At 37.3% G+C, this 20,000-nt stretch overlaps 1 protein-coding gene across 13 annotated transcripts in view; it reads right to left on the reverse strand.

Moving 5' to 3' along the window:
* Positions 1–20,000, reverse strand: part of LOC137984296 (doublesex and mab-3 related transcription factor 3, truncated-like) — a 63,702-nt gene that overhangs the window by 15,591 nt on the left and 28,111 nt on the right. For 11 of the 13 annotated variants that reach the window (XM_068831427.1, XM_068831425.1, XM_068831416.1 and 8 more), the window contains one exon: positions 566–638. The gene's annotated coding sequence lies outside the window, so the exon portion shown is untranslated. Of the gene's footprint in view, positions 1–565; positions 639–760; positions 928–13,783; positions 13,800–20,000 lie in introns of those variants that run through there. The other 2 variants (XM_068831420.1, XM_068831418.1) reach the window with 2 other exon arrangements.

The raw sequence follows: 20,000 nt of genomic DNA on the forward strand, positions 1-20,000 counted from the left end.
TCCTAGATAAAAAGTGCAAAGATTCCGAAATAAAATTTTTGTTTTGTTAAAAGCGGAAGTAATCACCTTTGGAAGACGTAAACCTTTAAAATAAGCTTGATGCACGTTGCAAAATCTTCAGAGAATTAAAGCGAAGACGGTTAAGTTTTGAGTCATCGTGTCAAAGTATTCCCGCAAAACGTTTTTTGCCGTCATAGGCCCTTAACCCACCTCATGCTTGTCAGTGGAAGGTTTTGATTTTCAGAGTTTTACTGAATGACGCACAGGTGCGAGGAAAATTGAAGAGGGACATTTTCCACTGAGTTTTCTTGAAAAACAGTGAATATTAGTCAACGTGTTATAGAAGTTTACGTGTTTCAAAAATTTTAAACCTAGTGGAGGTTTCGCGTTCAAAGTGCAACTTAATTTCTATAGAATTACAGCCGTTTGCTAAATATTTATGAAGAAGCAAGTACTGATCATAAAATTGTGTACTTGCAGTCAATTTTTCACTGGGTGGTTTGTTCAACTTTCGTTCAGTACTCTTGATATTTTGCATCGAGAAGTCAGTTGGTTTTGATCTTACCTGGAATCTCTTGGGAGACTGACGTTGTGGATTCTGAATAACTAGTTCTCAGAGTAAGCGTGTTTTGTGCCAACTGAAAATGAAAATTACATCATTAATTGTACGTTCTGCAGATGACCATCAAGATAAATTGATTGTAAACTTTCCTCGTGAAGTCACGAGATGAAAAAGTTAATGGAAAATGTTATGGTTTACCAAATCTGTGCAAGTCCTCTTTAAGGTGCATCAAAGCCCAGAGCAAATTAGTTCCTAAGGTTCACTCAGTTATAAAGAAGATTACTAAGTAAAGAAGGTAATGTGGTTTTGTTGCCGTCATTCGAGTTTCAGCCGCTGCGCTTGTGAGCCTGGCAACGCTGGCGCGTTTCGTTGATCTTACCGCGAAGAATCTTCTTTGACCACAGAAAAGTGTTTTATAGCGTAGAAGGCGTCCTCGGTATCATTTCTCGATACTCATTAATGTATTAACTTTCCATTTACGAAAACTCCACCGTCAACCTCAGCACGAAATTTCATTAACTTCAGAAACTGGGTTTCTTTTATAATTGATTTCTTAATAACTTAAGTAAGTTGACTGTCAGAAACGTCACAAGAAAGACAAGTTTGACTGCAGGTGCTTGGCGAAAGGAAGACTGTGGATTCTTTTATCTCTGTTTTAATTTGACCGGAGTTATACAAAACAAGCCGATGTCATTCTTCCTTCTACGCATACTTTTAACGTTGTTCTTTTTTCGTCAAAAAATCATTCGGATGCAAAGCGGATATTTCTAGCACAAAAAATTAGTATCCAATTGGGTTTATAAGAACTCGAATGGAATTTAGAAGTTGACCCCGGCAATGACCTTCGTCGGAGCATTTTTCCCTATAATCATTCGTCATGACTTAGGTCTTACCGTCGAACTTATATTGCCCAGTGGCCAAAATACCTTATCATACCACAATGTTCGTGTTGCATTTGCCACCGACGCAACATCGTGTTTCTTTAGATAATTGTTACGTTTCTTGGAAGTTCGACATTGTATAGTAAGCTTTAAGCATGGTTTCAAAAAAACGTTTTCAACATCTTTCTTCAGTTCCCATAACTAGAACTGCCATCCAGTTTGAACTGAATTCAATGTGCTTGTTTGGCGTTTTGCCATTGCCTAAATTATTCTTAAGGAGTTCAGAATTTATGGGAATTGCAACGGACAGGGAAATAATTTCCGTCGCAAAAAAAAGTTCATCATGTTTTCTGTCCTACTTTGAGTTGATTCCGCCTATTATTTGGAGTTTTCTTACGTAGAACTTGATTTTTTTTTTAGACAGTAAACGGTGACCGTGAATTTCCTCCATTTTGATTAAAACCCCTGAGGTTTAATTTTACACAGAAAATTGTTTTTGATCAGTTACCTTTTAATTTAATTTGATAAGAATAACTCTGTAAGTTAACTTTGCAAAAATGTCATTTGAAGTTATAATTCAAAGGATATGCCTATCTACTTCAATAGCAGAGGCAGTCAGTCTAGGCTTTTTTGCTTTGTTTTCAAGTTCTTGCTTTAGGCATCTTAAAGGTATAAGATAGACACAAACCGTCGACCCAGGATCTTTAGAGGGTTTACGCAAGGACGACGACTAAGCGGCTACGAGAAGGCCACAAAACAATAGCTCTAATGAGCAAAAACAAAAGCTCTGCACGCCCTGCAGGTGTATTTTTCATTTTGGTACATTTCTTTGCCGTCCTCGTCCTGGCAACAGGGAGCTTAAGATTTTACGACGGCGACGGCAACAACAGCACCGCAAAACATTGATATCATTGGTTAAAAGAGCATTAATAATCGTGCTGCACGTGCAGCACGGATTTTAGGACGAATTCTTGCGGTACTCTGCGTAAGGACGACGTGAAATCACCAAATTTAAGGTTTTGACGACAACGTGAGCATGCAACAGAGAATCTTTCATTCTCTATTTTCACTTTGTAACTGCTCGTACCAATATATTTTTAGGATACTTCGCCTAAATTGTAAGAAGTGAACGAGACAGAATAACCGCGAAAGAATTATCATAAAGCAAAGTGATATTTCGAGGTGACGTTTTCGTTGAAGTCGCCGTCGTAGATCTTAAGGTCCCTAACGACCGGAATTACCTAAGTTAAGGTTGCGTAGAGGACGTGAGAACATGACGAAACATTTTTAATTTTCTCCCCATACAACCACACAATTCTTGACTGCAAGGCTGATACCCACTTTCCATTCCGAACAACTTGGATTTACAAAGAAGTTATTAAAATAACGGGAAGTAATATTTTTAGACGACGTTCTCGTTGGCGGCGTAGTTGTCCTTGCGTAGGCGCCCTAATTAATTCATTTCATCGTTCAGGAGCTATTTTTAGAAATTTCTCCCTTGGACGCGTCAGATGAACTCGTGTCAATAACTTGCAATTGCCAGCTTATTTCTTTTTAACTTCAAGAACAGCGTTTCTTCTCAGGTAATCAGTGTTCTCTGTCGTTTCTTTTCTTTTATTTGTAATTTTTTACGCGGCCTGACCCATTCACTCCCGAGGGGTTCTCCATTGATTGAGTAAAATCGTCTGGCGTTAGAAAGAGTAAAAATCTATGGGTCGGTTATTAGAACATAGTTTAGACAAAGTTTAACAAAACCGCGTTCTAAGCCATTTTCAATATTGCCAACAATCATATCTAAATATTGTCTGCTGCTGATGGTAACAAGAAGGTTTGCATTCCAGACTAGACAGCAATTTATCTACTTAAAATATACCGCTTATAAACAGATTTGGAGGTCCACTGATTGTCTTATGCCGCGGCCTAAGTTAGACTTAAATAACTGGCCCTATAAGTCTCAGTCGCCCTTATGGGAGCGAAAGGGTTGAATTTGAAAATGTAGCACCGCGTTTTGCCTTGAGCATGTCAAACGAACTGTAAAAATCTCGAAACTAATTTTGGATGCATCTGAACGTAAATAAGAAGTTAATTCCTTGCTACGAACAGTTAATTGATGTAATTTGGGATTTTTGCTAGAAACATGTGTATCAAAAAGAAGAACCTTTAATTCGTCAAGCACTGTCAACAAGGATCTGACAAATGTTTCGTTATGTAACACGTAAGCTCTCCCGTAAAAACAATGAAGGTGAGCTTAGCTATTTCAGACTGTATTCTCCTCTGACAATTGTGGTACAAATATCGTATGTTTCACCTTATGTATGGCAGTGATTGTATCGATTACTACATTTTCAAATCAGAATTGCACTCTTTCAGCTCAGTAAGGTTGCATGAGTGGACAGGTTCAAAAGACGCCGCAAAGCGATCCCCGACAATCCAAGATCTCATGGCTTCAATTTTGCTTCCTCGTAGCACAATTATTTGAGTACCGCCAGTGCTTTTCCTTACCAAACTGTAATTTTGTGGTTTCTGTCAATCAAGTAGCCTAAAAGTGTATTTAGCAGTATTAAACTGAGCTAAAGAATCCTATGGTTAAACAAGCTTACGTTGCATGGAACTGTTACAATGAGTGGTAGTGCACTGTAGTGTTTCTGACTGCAAGTCGTACATTATGAGGTCCTTCATCCCAATACTAACCCCGTCGGACAGGGACTAACTTCAGTGAACTTTTGTCTTGGAAAGCTATCAGAGGCTTGTGGTGATAAAGACGTTGTAAGGGAACTTGAAAATAATCAACATGTCAGCCTCGAAGCCAATGTTTCTCCATTCCCTTTTATTTTCTTCAATCTTTCCGGGTTTAGTATTTTACTGGTAACCACATGTCTTCTCAGCGGGCTATTTACCTAAGACATCTAACTTGGCACTACAATGATATATGGTACCAAAACAATATCATGTACGATTACAGCTACATATTACGCAAAGACAACTTGAATCTCCTGGAAAACAAAACGCAGCTCAGTTGACAGTTGTGGAATAAAGCGCTGTGTTACTGCACTACCACACGTACGCAATGCGTGCCTATTTTTTTCTTATTGTTCGGCATCAACAATAAACTAACCGCGTGGTTGAATCGTGGTTCAAATTAAGTCAGTGTTGTGTCAATAGGTCTGTTTTCTTTTTCAATGCATCAGTAGTGTATAATGCATTGTGTCCTCCCCAATGAGCAAATCTCTTTATGGTAAACGAGCGATCTGACTGTTCATATTTGCTATCTCGAGCAAGCGGTAGCACTTGTTGTCTTTAGCTCTGTTTCTCAGTGATCAAAATCGTTACATTTTCTTAAACTATCTTTTTCTGTCTGCGGCGTATTTTTGTGATGCTTTTTGTTGATTTTTACGCTGGTTCTTTGACTATTAGTTGTTTGCACAGAAAAAGATATTACTGTTTGTTTAGCCGTATTGTCTGGTGCATTGTATTTCGTAGTTGTTTGCAATTTTGCCAGCGAATAACGAAGATTCGGGTGTAAAATGTTATCAGCTGGGTTTGTCATTCACAGATAGCACTTCAAATCTTTAAACCTTTGAGTTTCAGAATAACAACGAACCTACCCATATTCTTATAGACCACATATTTGATGATTTCAGCTAATGACGTACAAGGTCATTTTGTATTGGTGTTGCGTAGGTGTTTAGATGACATTCACGGGTTGCAGTGTAGTTAACAAATAACTTTCTAGTCTCCGTCTATGGCGTCTATGTCAGTTATTTGAACTGTGTTATATAAAGCTAAGATTATTTCCGGTCAATGGCAACCTACATAATTTCAAGGAACGTAAATCCTACTTCTTGCTGATCAAACGGGGAGAGATTAAAGATCCGGCGCAAGAGACTATTTGTTCTCAGAAGTTGCCAATTTCAACCCCACTGCTTCCACAAACTATAATTCCTTATTCCTCCCTTATCGAGTCACAAGATGATTTTAAAAACAGGAATTGGTCAACAATTGTTACTGAGCTTACGAAGTGAATTTCATACGTCAGTCTCGTACTCCGAGTCAGAGGGTCTGTAATTTCTCACAATCCGTAGTTCTAAATGTATGCATTTCATATATTTTTACTATCACACAGTCACGCTGTTAATCACAACATATGACCTTCAAAGAGAGACTATATTATAATCTATGAATGCGTTTACAAATTAAAGAGAGATTTCATCTGCCTTGTTTTAAGGACAATGCTATATGATGTGGTTGAATTCGCTTTATGTTGATTTGGAGGCGGTGCATCGTCACTCAGTGGGCGTGACGGTCATGATAAATACTCTGGTGTTTGAATTATTCTTCTCTTCTGCTTTAAATACACAATCGTAACTTTCCATTGCTATGTCAAAGAACAGGTCTCCCCTGTCACTAGATATATCACATCCGCCTAAGAAACAGCTGTGCTAACATCCATTGAATGGACATCGCGATATTTCAGTGCCTGATTCAGTTGTGACGATTCACATTGTAATTATGTCACTAGTTCTACCGTGGGCCAGCACCTCTTCTTAAAAAAAATATCGTAAGACGTGATATCACCATGCACGCAATGGTAGCTAATAGCACTCCACCTGCACCATACAGTGAAGTTAGGCAAAGTATAACAAATATTGATAGACAAATCGTTTCAGCTGTAAATGAAACGACGAATCAGTAAGGTGAGCTTGAACAAAGAAACATCACTTTTAGCTTCCTCGCCAACAAAGCATGGTCATTACTGTAACTAACCACATCAAATACTTTCAGCAATGGTTTTACCGATCAAACTGCGGGTTATTGGCACCCCGGCGTAGTAATTTTGTTCTCTGTCTATCACAGAAAGCACGTAGGAATTATAGTCTTCCTTTGTGTGTCTAACTATTTGCTACAGATTTCAAAGACTGGCTGGAATCGATCGTTATACATGGTGAATCAAAGTTACGAGTCAGCGGATGAAATACTTCCAAACCCGTATAGCCATTCATTTGAAAACTGCTGAAAAGTACTTTTCTCAGATGCTATTTATTGCGCAGTTTATTGTTTTCAGTCATCGATTACCTGGAGCTGCTCAAGTCGCCATTCAGTTTAAAATTGTTCTTCGTTTAGGTCCCTCGCTTAATTTTTGAAGTTTGACATTTTCTGCCTAAAATCGTGATGACGTATTATAGGAAATATGTTTTCCGAGTCAGTGACACATATGGTTTGGTAGTAAAATTCTAAAGGAACACCGTGAATTTTCAGGTATCTATAAAGTTATATAGTGGGAGGATCACGTTTATCTTTCGTCTGTAAACCGCACTTCAAATATATTGAATTGTTTCATTCATCAGTCCTTTCCCGGGAACACGCGAGCTCGACAAAGTGATCCGCTCCCAACTGCAAGTGTGTTTTCATAGCCCTGTTGGTAGAACATTGCATGCACCGTCATCGCACAGGTCATGGTTTCGAATCCTGTTGATGCCACCTGAATTTCTCAGGTGTCTGTCTGTAAAGTTATAATTGCTTTAATTTTTCAGTTAATGACGGTGCCTACTATTGTTATTGCGCATACGGTTTGCGCATCTCGAGGTACTCGGATTTCCTATGGGTGGTGCTTATTAACACAGGGATATTTTTGCGCGGTTCAAAACTATGCGGAAAAAGAAAAACTTAGCAAGTGCTCTTGGTATCCAAAAAGAAAATTGGGGTAACCATGCATTTTTCAGAGATAATTAAGCTTCAATTTGGCAAATAACGCCATACATTGCTTTGTATTCTAAAGCTTTTTACAAATATTGTTGATTAATTATCTTCGAAAAATGCGTGGTTACCCCCAATTTTCTTTTTGGATTTCAATAATACTTGTTAAGATCTGCTTTTCCCGCATATTCCGGAAACCGCGTAAAAATACCTTTGACTTAGTAGGCACCGTCCTTAATTGCGAGAATCAATTTTTTTTCTTTCATATAGAGCGGTTTTCAATTGAATGTCGAAAGTAATTAGCGAAATTCTTTGGTTTTTTCTACGTGTAATTACTTCGAGTTTTGGTTGCTTTACCGCATTGTCTCCGTCCTTTGTTGATTGGCCAAAGTAATTACTTTGGTTTTGGGAGACAGTTTGCAAACCCTCAACTGCAACTCGGGTTTTCATAACTGTCGAGAATTCTCCCAACTACCGGAGTGTTTAGATGACGCTATGTGAACACGGAAAAAGTCCTCCATTGCTTTTATAATATATATATTTCTCAAAAATTATTCGACAAGTGAAGAAAAATGCTGTTTTTTTACTTCTTGATTGAAAAAGATTTTCTTGATACACGCTCATATTTCCTACCAGCCAATCAAAACGTGCGTCTGACAACACATAAGCAATCAAAATTCGTGTGATGTCACAGCCGTGTTTACAGCTATTGGCCAATGAGAGTGCGCGTATTATCTTAGTTATTTTATAGATCTAGATAACAAGATTTAGAAGTTACTTTAAAAGCTATCAACATTTAAACTCGTTAGCTATTAAAATGTTGAAACGTCAGTGAGCCTCTTCTACCGAGTTGGTGTCTCTGTATTACTTCCCTACCGATGCAGCGCAACTAACATGAACTGTAACATGTGAAATTCGTCGCTTACGAAAGTTCAGTAGTTAAATTCCTACGTTTCAGCGTTTTGTTGTTCTCACTAGTTAGTTTTACATCGAACACTGAAGTTACTAATACTTGTGTATGAAATATGTGTAGTTTCGCCAAGCAGGGCTGTCACTGGGGAGTCAGCCGGAGGTGAACTTTCCGCATGGCAGGACAGTAGTGTCTCCTCTAATAGAGAAAAGATACTTAGGCCCGTTTTAAACGTCGCAGTTTACATGTGCCGAATCTAATGCAAATGAGAAAAATGTATTGTTTTCGCTCATTTGCATTAGATTCGGCACATGTAAAATGCGACGTTTAAAACGCTCCTTAGTAACATCAATGTGGTTGTGTGAAGACAATTTAAAAGGGAAATCAACCCACTTCCGGTTGTCGTTCTTCAAAAACGTCGCATGCTTAAGCTCCCTAGAAACCATTAATCACGGACGGCAACCGGAAGTGAGCTGTTTTCTCTTTTAACTTGTCTTCACACAACCTCATTTACATTGCTAAGTATCTTTTCTCCATTAGAGATGATAAGTATAAAAATCTGGAAGACACCGCTGTCCTGGCACGCGAAGTGTTCTCTTCCGGTTGCAGTCCTCGTCTCAAAAATGCGCGTGCTTAAGCTCCCTAATAAGGAGCAGGGTTGGTGTACACCTTATTCCAAAATGGCCGCCATTTTAGTATTCGTTTGTTTGTTTGCAAATTGGCCCTTTTTGCCTCGTTCTTAAACTGAAAATTCAAAAGAATATCTGAACGTGAACAAGGCAACGAGGGTGAATTCTCAAGCAAACAACAGTTTCGTAATTACTAAAACTTTAGGGGCTATTATTTCAAATTCGTGTAGTTAGCTTGTATTTAAAGGATCTTTGTGGTCGAAAACAATGACAAGAAGGCACTATAGCAGGTGACAAAGACATTAATATCGTTAACTCACATCTCTCTTCTGGTAAAATAGCGGTAAAATTGTTATTTTGACTCGACCGGCCTTGTAACTGTCTGCTTTCCTTGTGAAGCCAGCTTTATCTAACGAAAAGAACAGCTCTGTTTTCCAAGGTCTTAAAACCGTCACTGCTGGTCAAAATGTTCCTTGACCCCCAAAGCAATTCTCCATTGTCTTACATGCGCAATTTGGAGAGATCTTCCTTGGAATGGAACGGTCGAACAATGCGGGTATCCACTGTGTGGAGAAATTGAGTCTGCAAAAGCTGCAGCTTTAGGCTCTGAACAATGGTTTACTGCCATTAAACGAGGTACAATCTTTTTATCATTAAATGTATTTTTCCACCCACTCGTTTCTTCTTGAAGACAAAATTAGAAGGCTTTTCTTTTTGGAGTAAATGGACTTCAACAGTTTATCACATCATTACTAATAAACAACGTTCATCTCATTACTTGGTTGCAAAAAAGAAAAATACAATCTAGGTTTCAAACAAAGAAAAAGTATTTAAATAGTATTAAGAATTACCGTGATGTATATAGTTTGGATTGTCTCTCTGTCTCCAAGAAACTTGTTTGATACAATTTTCTGTCGACGTCGCTTGCTTTCTGTATCGCTCTAAAACAATTTTCCTTTCTAAAAGAGGATGGCTAACAAGTACAATTATTCGCGAACATGTTCGATGCGCAATCCCTTCATTCATTGTTTGCGCCAAAGTGTGCATCTCCATCGTTCCTTTTATTTTTTGTTTAGATAAAATATGGACACCAAGTCAGCCTGTGTTTTCCCTTGTAATACACTACTGGCATTTGTTCTCAATCCCTGAATAAACAATCCACGACATGTCCCGTGGTGATGTATTCACTCCTTTTTAAAAGAACCTTTAAGAAACGTTAAGGCTGAGATTAACCAAAATTTTGATAAGGGACCGTTCATTTTTTATGGGGTATCTGGGGCTGGTGGGTTTTGGAGGAGTGTAATTTGAAAATTGCATGCCCCCCCCCCCCAATTTCCGATTGTTTTCGCATACCCCCTCCCCCCCCCCCATCAGAGTAATTTTTTGGAAGGCCCCCCCCCCCCCCCCTTGAATAAAAAAAAATACATATGGCATATTAAAAAGTTACTGCATTAAAATTTCGTTTTGTTACATTTCACGTAATTTATCGTATATTAAATATACGAAGAATATACCCGGGCTGAGAGTCAGTTAAGAAAGTCTTTATCATTTGCTCATTTGTTTTTGTTTTTGTGAGTAGAATAAATAAAAGTCTAAGAAGTGTAAAACTGTAGTCTAACAGGACAATTAACTCATACTTAGGGACATTTTTTGACATTAACAATGTGATTTTCTTATTGTATGATACACTGAAGAACAACTCAGTTTGTAGTCGAACACCTTGAAAAATAAACGTAAAAACAGAACGTAAACAAAAATGCAAAACATTTAATCGGCTTATCGAACAAAAACATTCATTGGCTTAGCGAACACGGATGCAAACAACGTCATCTCTCCATGGAACTTTCTGGAAAGCGATCGGCATTTCGCTTTGAAGTCATTTGAAATGCAGTAATGTGATTGGGCAATCGAACTGTCTACTGCCCATATTAGGAGATTCTTTGGCGGGAATAAGGAGAAGCTTTGTTTAATCTTGCCAAGCATTGGTCCGTGAAACAAATTGTGAACACTTTTTCAAGGTCATAGGAAAGTCGCTCTGTCACACAACGTTAACAAATTAAGAACATTTTTGAGGCTCATATCACAGTCAGAAAAAAAGTGTGAACATTCAGCCTCAACCCTAAGATTAAGCGTTGTTATTAAAAAAACAATGTATAATGTTTTCCTCAGTCGTAACGATTTTCAACTATTATCCTCGATAATACATTTTTTGGCACAGTTTACTGGTGCGCTCGTGGAAAATCTCCGCCTCCAGAAAACTAACAGATTGAAACGGTGTAGACAATCGCTAAGACAGCTTTATCTCAGCTGGGTTGATAAAGCTGAATTTTAAATTCAAAAGTTATTCTTGAAATCGAAATACGTCATCAGTTGTCTTACTGACTTGATTGTCACTTGTCAATCTTTTATGTTAGCAGTCTCTGACAAAAATGGCCATCAAAGCGTCGAAATAATTTCATATTTTGGCTTTAACGGATATGATGCATTTTGAGAGAAATCCTAGAACGCGCAAAGGATCCTTAAACGTTTTGGCAAAAGACCTCTCTCCGTTTATCCCATTTCCAGGTTTTTTTTTCTTTTATTAGTTTTAATTTATCAGGCCTACACCAATAAGGCTTCTTATTATCCATCACCGTAAGTTATTGAACAGATAACGCTCGAAATATTGTACATTTAAGTAATGGTCCGGCTAAGAAGCAGGCAGAAAAACAATAGCCCGCGGCAATAGCGTCGGTTAGTTAAAATGTGCCAACATTTTTAATCAAATTAAGTTCGGCTGTTCCCATTGGTGTAAGCAGCTAAAAGCGCGAAATTTGAATTTCAATGAAAAATGTAATCGACTTGCCGTCTAAAAAATTAGATTCTGTTTCGTAGAACAAATCATTATGCCTTCAAAAACTATGTTTGTAAATATCGTCAAGATTCTATGCGCCATTTGCCGATTGGCGAATGGCGCATAGAACAATGCCCAAATTTGGCCGAGAGACAGAGATCAAGGGCATGGGGAAGAAGAAATCCAAAAAAGGCTTTTTTTTCATTTTTTTCTCATCTTTTTTCGACATTTTCCGATATTAGCCAATCAGATGCCTCGATTGGAGCAGCAGCTTCTAAGTACTTTTGCCGCTGGGCTGCCTGCTTCTTAGCCGGACCATTACTTAATTATTTGTGCGATTGGTTATTCGTGCAGTTGCAGAACCAATCAAAATACAGCAAAACTTGTTAAAATACTCCGCAATGCAATACGCCAAAACATCTAATAAACATGTATGTATTGAATATGATATTACGTTCAAATGATTGATGTTCACTCAGTTGACAGTTACAGAATTTCCTTTGAGATTCTTATTATTGCATTGAAAGTAATGAATTACCTTACTCCATCCTATCTCAGTGAACTGATCAGAGTAAATCAAAGAGTAGATATTCTTAGGACCCAATAGTACTATTTTATTATAAATTGGCTTTGTGAGTTATGCATCCTACAAAGGATCACGGGCTGGTTTTTCACATATCCTGTACCTCTTTTATGGAAGAATCTCCTTCTCCTGTCCATGAAATTCAATCCCTCAGCGTTTTTAAACGCGGGCTGAAGACGCATTTTTTTAGATAGGTTGCTTGTAAATTAATTCAATTTTAGTTTATTTTATTTTGATTAATTTTAATTTAGATTAATAGGAACCTTTAGTTCGGAAGACGAGAACAAGAACGAAGTTTCCGTTCTGAGCACGCGCAGTTCGAAAAATGTCGACCTCCAAACCTTATGCTTATCTTCAATACGGAAAACTCGTAGTCGTCCTCGTCCTCTGATCTAAAAGTCCCTAATTATTTTATTTACGAATGGGAGTGCGAGTTTCCGTTCTGTACATGCGCAGTTGAAAAATTCTTCCCTCAATCCCATTGCGCATGCTTCGGAAATACTTCAAATATGGCCTCAACCGATCGATCCCTTGAAGTAAAGGTTATTTCGTCCGCAGTGGAGTTTCTGTGAACACTAAGATCGGCAATCAGTTGCTGCACGTACTATGTGAGTTCCTCTTGTGAAAGCAACGATTGTAGCCAGGCAACAAGACGTTTGTTAACCAGTCAGTCTTGTAATTGGTATCCCTTATATGTCCGCACTGTTGAGTGTACAAAACCTCTTTACAATTAATTCCACGAATACGAGCAATCGCAACTACGAGAAATTTATCAGTTTAAGTCTTTTTTTTTATCCTCTTTTGTTCCCTATAAAAGACCATCTTTGATGGGGTGAAACCAGTCTTGCGCTTGGTTATTCACATGGTTAACAATTTCTTGTCGAAACCCGTATTAACCTAAAGAAATTTTTCCTACCGAATGCAGTGTTTGTTTATTTTACTTATGAAAAGAAAAAAAAAGTCCGAACCCTTTTCGACGAATTAGCAATGCTCAGTCATCGAGTTCGGATTATTATTTTTTAGTTAATCACGCTAGATTTTTTACCACATGGCAAAATCAACTGTTTCCAAACGGAAGACTAAGTTGTGCATATAATTTATGGCGCTTCAGCTCTGGAACCAAAGGACAAAACCATTCCTTTACTTAGACTCTTCATATTTTCCGACTTCCTATTTTTCAAAGCATGTGTATGAGTTTAAAAATGTTGTTGTATCGATCTTAGACAAATGAATGTTAATTTTGAGGTCGCTGATTATTTTTCTCTTATTTTATTGTTTAATTCGGGTTTTTGAGTCAGTTTGCGAATTTTGTTGACTGTTTGAAATCCGGATGATTTATGTTGTTATTTAAAGGTCGGAATGGAAACTACTTATGGCAGTTTTTGGGTTTTCAGCTTATTCTAGTTTAGTTTAGTTTAGTTTAGTTTAGTTTTTCAGATTTCGTAAGATTTTGGTCATTAATGGTTCTGGCATACCAGAAAAAAAGGTGAGGGACCATGAACAATTACAAGCGAAGATGTTCTACTATACTGGGCTATAGCAAACACGAGGCCATTAAACTTCGTTCAGGGTTTTTTTTTATCTGTAGCACTCAATAAGTAGATAAGCAGTTTTTTTTTATGTACCATTCAGAATCATTGAAACAAGACTTGAAAATGGATTTTGCATTCAAGGACAATGTCACTACTTACCCTTAAGTTTATCGGCTATCAGTTCCGCGTTTAGCTTCTTTTCATCCTCCTGAGTAAACTGCTCTCGTTCGTTTGAAATTATCTCCTTTTAACTAATTGCATTGAAATAGTTAAGTAATTTGAGAATAAATACTTTCGTTTCATGACGGAAGCTAACAGGTCATTGTTTATCCTTAAACAAAGTTTTTTAAATAGTTGATAAATTGAAAACTTGGCATGGAGACAAAGGATCCTTCCTCGAAAAGCCTGATTAACAACATAAAATTCCTATTTTTAAAGCCTTGTAAAATCATTAAAATAATTTCTGTATTTGTAGCCCCTTTATGACTTCTTACGTGCTTACCTGAAGATCAAAGATTAACTTACGTATTCGGCCTTTTCTACGTTTGGTTAGAAATGTTAGAGAGACATGAAAGGCGCAAACGATTACTCGAGTTTCTGAAGTGATAACCTCTTTTTTAGGGTAAACAATAGACGTTTCGTAAGACACCATAAGGTGCTTGAATACGAAACCGTTTTCATTTAGGATAATTATTACTATTTTTGCTACATATTTCCCACCCTTATTTAAGGTAACATTTGTTGCAATGACTGGATTTAGTTGCTGAACGTGAGAAACGTCAAACTTAAAGAGAAAGCGAAGAAACGATAATTTATTTTCAACCTTTGCTAAATTGATTTGAAAAAATTTATCCTATTACGAGAGTAAACAGAAAGCGCTTGGTAAATGATTATATCCTTTGGCTTAGTTTTTGTTCCTGCCGGAAGACATACAAATGGTAATGACTACGCTAGAGGAAAGACGAATTAAATCGTCAACAAAACGACTTGTTATTTTTTTTTAAAGTAAACATTTACTAAGATGTGACAAATTTTCTCAGGGGTTGGACAATGAGAGTAGCTTTTTGATAGAAAAGTTCTCTGTAGTTTTGTAACAAGTGTAAACGACCCTTTGACAAAAATAATCGGTAGCATATATTTTTTGGTCTGTCTTAAAATAATTCAAAGTTACATTTAAAATGCATACCGCATTTCTTCATTTTACAAGATACACGAAGTCATTTTCTGTAATCCGATATAGTAATTTGGTTTAAACATTATTAAACTGTTTTAGAATGCCTTAAACAAATTAACAAAGTGAAACTCAGACTGATAGGTCAGTTCCTTGTTCTTATAGGAATAAACCTGCCGTTGATTTGGGTAATTATTTTATGGCCGGAAAATGCTTGGTGACAATTTGGTTTCGAAAACGCTGGAACCAGACAAGCCACTGTTTAAGGAAATTTCAATTTCAGCACATGGATGAAATTGAATGAAATCTTCAGAGAAACATTTACGGAAACGTTCACGAAAACTCCTTTATAGCCAAAACGTTTTCTAAAAATTACGAAAGATACTATCGCTTTATCTGAGAACTCCACACCTCTCATTCGCAAAGTTATTAAGGAAACATGCGGAAACTACTTGTGCTTTGTCCGCCATAATTTCCAAGGCGTGCGAATTAATTCTTCTCTCTTAATTGCCTTTTTTCTAATTAAAGTAAGCTAGCTAAATTAAACATGTTTGACAAACGGTTTCATTTACAAGTTCTGTGTCGTAAATGCTATCATTGAAAATAGCTTTGTGTTGAGGAAAACTAAATAATGAGAGACATCGTGATAACCGCATTGATCGGGAAAATTAATTAAGAAGGCATTTGCCTTCCTCTTGTAATAAAAGTTTTGTTAAATTATCCAAGCTTTTTTAATATCGAAATAGCTACTCGTGACTTTCAAACATATAAATGTGAATTGAGCAATCGTGTTTGGTACTAGGTCCTTTGTGAAATACGAAAACCCTTGTTCCCAGGTCGCCACTAAAAATTAACGATTATCACTTTTCCCTCCCAAGATTTGAGATTTTCACTATGATTGGTTCCGACCTTGTCTCAGTTTTGTGTTTGTTTCGGGCTTCTTCAGTAAGAACCAATACTATTGGTGAGACTGAAAATTGGCTAAGACTCAACAAAAGCAGGATGAAAGCTAAGCGTACGATTTGCGGAGCGACAGAAAGGGATGTCAGGGTGAATTGTTAGTAAAGTACCATTACAAACCTCATGCAGATGGAACAACACTTGTATCGAAAGAAACCTCCTGATAGCTGGAGGAGTAATTAGCATTAACTTAGTGAACACATTACTGTGGAATATTCATGACGCTATATCAAGAAATTCAGAATAGCAATTGACATGAATACTTACACCAGGGTGAGCTGTGAACAACTTGGCGAGCGAGAGAAATACATATATGAATGAATTATAAATGAGGTTGTGAATAGTGTACCATAAAGAGATCTCGTGCAGATGAAACGGCATGTATGGAAATAAATTTTGTGATGTACTAGTTGGAGGAGTAATTAGTATCACCTTACTAACAAATTTCAGTGAAATATTCATTATTCTATATTGACGGCAAATTCAGAAATATACTTTACGTTTGACATGAATACTTTGCCTCTGTTGGTATCCATCGTAATGAAATAATCACCAATATTGAAATGTATATTTTATAGAAAAGGGCACTGAAATGACCAGTCACTTTACAACATTTTCGTGTGCCACACGAAGCAATGACATGCGTGGTTCTCCTTAATCCAACTTTGGCTAAATGGCCTTTATCTTTATCTTTTTATTTCTCTTTTCAGTCTGGTTCCAGTCACTTCGACTTAAGAATCAGACGTTCTTGTTACAACAAAATGAAGTCCCCTCATTAATTTAGGTATGTAATAAGTCTTTTCTGCAACTATTTTCCAGGTCGTCGTGGTCATTTATTTTTGCGGAATACAGCGTGCGAAAAGCAAGGAGATGCTTGGCTCGACACGATGGTCCATTTATTTCAAAAGGTATATCGACCAAATGGGGCAAGATATCCTTGGCAGAAACGAAGAAAATACAGGAAGAGGTAAAACAATATCTACCTCGTCATAACCGCAGATGATTTGAAATAAATCACTTGATAAACTATGGAAAGTTTTGATTGAGCTTCACCATGTGGGGTGGAGTTTTACGCCGATTGCAGGTATTTTCTAATGGTTATTTAACAATTATTCCACGAGCGCGCGTTGGATATGAGGTGGTTGGATATAACCAGTCTCATATCCAACAAGAGCGAATGGAATAATTGTTTTATTAAATTCCTTAAACTCCAAAAGTTTGGAAGTACGAAATACGAGCGGAAAAAGGGAGAAAATCCTAGCGAAATCGAAAAAATTGATGAAGATGCGATTTTGTGTAATACCTAGTGGTCAGACAGACGCAGGCTCATGACAAAAACATTTCTTACCTTTTCGCGTACTTCTAAGCTTCGAAATTGATCCAAACGTTCCACAAAACGTTTTTCTTTTGCTTCATACCAAGAGAAATTTCGCTTTCTGGTGTAAAAGTTTTTAGTTTAGCAACGCTAAGCGCAATCATTTACCATATAAGGTCAAACTAAGGTATATGAGCTGATAACCGAGATTGAGTGAACCAATCAGAGCACGAGAATTGCATTATCCGAGGTTGAGAATTTAATAATAATGGTTATTCCTTAATTCGTTGACAATCTGTTCACTCCATAAATTTCGATTTTAACTCAACAAAGTGATAAAATATGGTTTGTTTTCAAATCTATATCGATGATGGGGTTGAATTACAATGATATCGATTTGACAAAAACGCATAGCATGAATAATTGGAACAATATATTCATTTTATTAATAAGAATTATGATTATTAATAATGATATGTAAGAATGATATTGATATAATTTAGGTGGCGACGGTTTGACAAAAGCTTGAATGACGGAAGATATTGCAGCCCGGTCTTGAGCTAAAGTGTTGAAATATTGAGATGAAACAGTATTAATTCCCAACAATGTATTACTCGATCTACCACACCGGTGTGTTCAATATCTTTGCTTGTGAAAGTAACATCAAGCGATATAGCTGTGAGCTATATTGCTCCATTCCAAACGAAAAATCCCAGAACTTTTAACAATTACAATTACTTTGGTACATCAATATTGTAGCCGGGAAATGTAAAGCATATTTTGGTATCAACGTGAAAGAGGTTTTATTTCCGTACTAACCAGTAAATATCCTGCAAAAAGTGTTGTAATGCCTCAAATAATTCACGGACAAGCATTTATTTTGGTCAAGCATTCATCATGGATATGGAATTAATGTTTTGCATACTTAGGTGAAAGCAAAATTCTCTCTGGCAGAATCATAATGAAGGGCTAAATGCATTAGTATTCCTACAAGTTCATGTCGATTTCTTGTCCTATAGCCGAGCACCACTATTCACAAACACGTTTTCTCTTTTTCTCGTATATTCCATATGCCCGTTATTATTGAGATTGTCTTTGAGCGTTAACACGTTTAGTCAGTCTTTGTAATTAAGTGGTGTGTCGCCTGGTTGTCTGACCAAGAAGCGGTTCTGATGAAGAAAGTGATTATTCGTAACTGTTACGACTCGAAACTTGAAAAGAGGGTCAGCAGGTTTACCGTACCGAACTAAAACGTCATAATGATAGGTTAGTAGAACAATCAAGTTGGGCGGTAAAAGCCGCGTATTGGCTACTGAGTTTGCGTGAGTTGCGAGGTCCATGCACTGAAGAGTTTTGCAATTATTGTCATTTGATGCAAGGGACTCCAATGTACTCCTTTGTCGCCATTAAAAGAAGGCGCTCTCCTGCTAGGTATTTAGATGTTAATTTGCTCGAGTTAACAAGTTTGAACTCTTTGCTAAGAAATTCTATGTTTCGTTTATATCGGCAAGCACACAGCATTACACCTCTGACTTGATCAGTGAGTTAAAAACCTGTTGATACTAGTAATGCAAATATAAGACAATAATGGAAGTGCATCTCCCATCTTTATGCCTTCCCTCCCCTCCCCTCCCCTCCCCTTTCTTTCATTTCTCCACGTAGTGTCATTCTCGACTTATGCTTGGAGGTGAATAATAATAAAATGAGTTATTGCATACTTTGAAAAAGAATCATGTGCAATTTAGTGCTAGGAAGTACAATTTCAACTTTATTTTGCCGCAGTGACCAGCCGTGTTTCTTTTGTTGTTGTTTTGAAGAAACTATATTGAACCACCCACGAGACAATGCCAGAAACATATTTACCATAACATGTTTTGCAAAATAATTGTAATTTATCTTGTATTTTGTTTTCCCGATGTTTTTCGAAGCAATATAGCAGTAAAATTTGGAAAGACTGTTGAATACAAGTGAGAGAAAGAAATCTCTAAATAAAGTCTTGTGTGAATTTGTTCACTGCTGATGCAATAGCGCTTGCCTCGATATATATCATCTCCAACGTCTTCGAAACTTGGAAAAAGCGTCATTGGCTTGAGACGTGTTTGAAAAGAAGAGAAAGAATAAAAAGATGGTTGCACAAAATTCCTATCGACTTGCCTTGGCTGATTAGGTACGTCTTTTGGTAAAACAGGAAAGTAAGTGGCTTTTGTATCATCATTTTTTATGTTATTAAATTATAACTGCACTCGTGGAGTGAAAGATAATATACTGTTTTTAAGAATTTGAGGGGACTTAAAAAGTGTAACTTCAGTCTGAACTACGAGAGGCAATACCACTGATCACTTTTGAACTTAACAACTGGAGTTTATTTTCACTCTGCTAACTCCCTACAAATTTTGACAGAGTGAAACTCTTTTTTGAGGACGGCATAAGGGAATTTAAGCAACGACAATGACCACGAAAACATCGCGATTCGAAATACTCTATCTCGTTCGTGTTCTTTGACTCTATCGGCGGGGAACGGCAATAGACGACTTAGTGAGAAAAAGATTCCCGGTCAGAAGTTCTGTCTTCAGAACTTTCGTCGTCTCACGGTTTGATTTTGAAGGAAAGGAGAGAGACATGTAGAAAAGTGTAAAAGGCACACGCAGCTTCAGGTTTTTGTTTTTTTTTTTTTCATTGAACGTACTAGTTTGTGCTGTTCCCGTAGCCACTGTTACATTTTTCTAAAATAACATTTCGCGTTCAAGTGTGTGGCCTTACAGAGACTTCCCTATGGAACTGCTTCATAGTCGGTGAAGCATCACACGTCCTCCAAACGGTGCCATAACTGTTAGTGTGTTTTGATTGTGTGCACGTAGTTGTACATCAAGGCGGTTGTCATCAGTGGTGTGAAAAGTCGAGTATTTAGCCCTTAGAGAAGCCTAAGCATA

This window comes from Montipora foliosa, chromosome 14, assembly GCF_036669935.1.
Source record: "Montipora foliosa isolate CH-2021 chromosome 14, ASM3666993v2, whole genome shotgun sequence".
NCBI classification, from domain to species: domain Eukaryota; kingdom Metazoa; phylum Cnidaria; class Anthozoa; order Scleractinia; family Acroporidae; genus Montipora; species Montipora foliosa.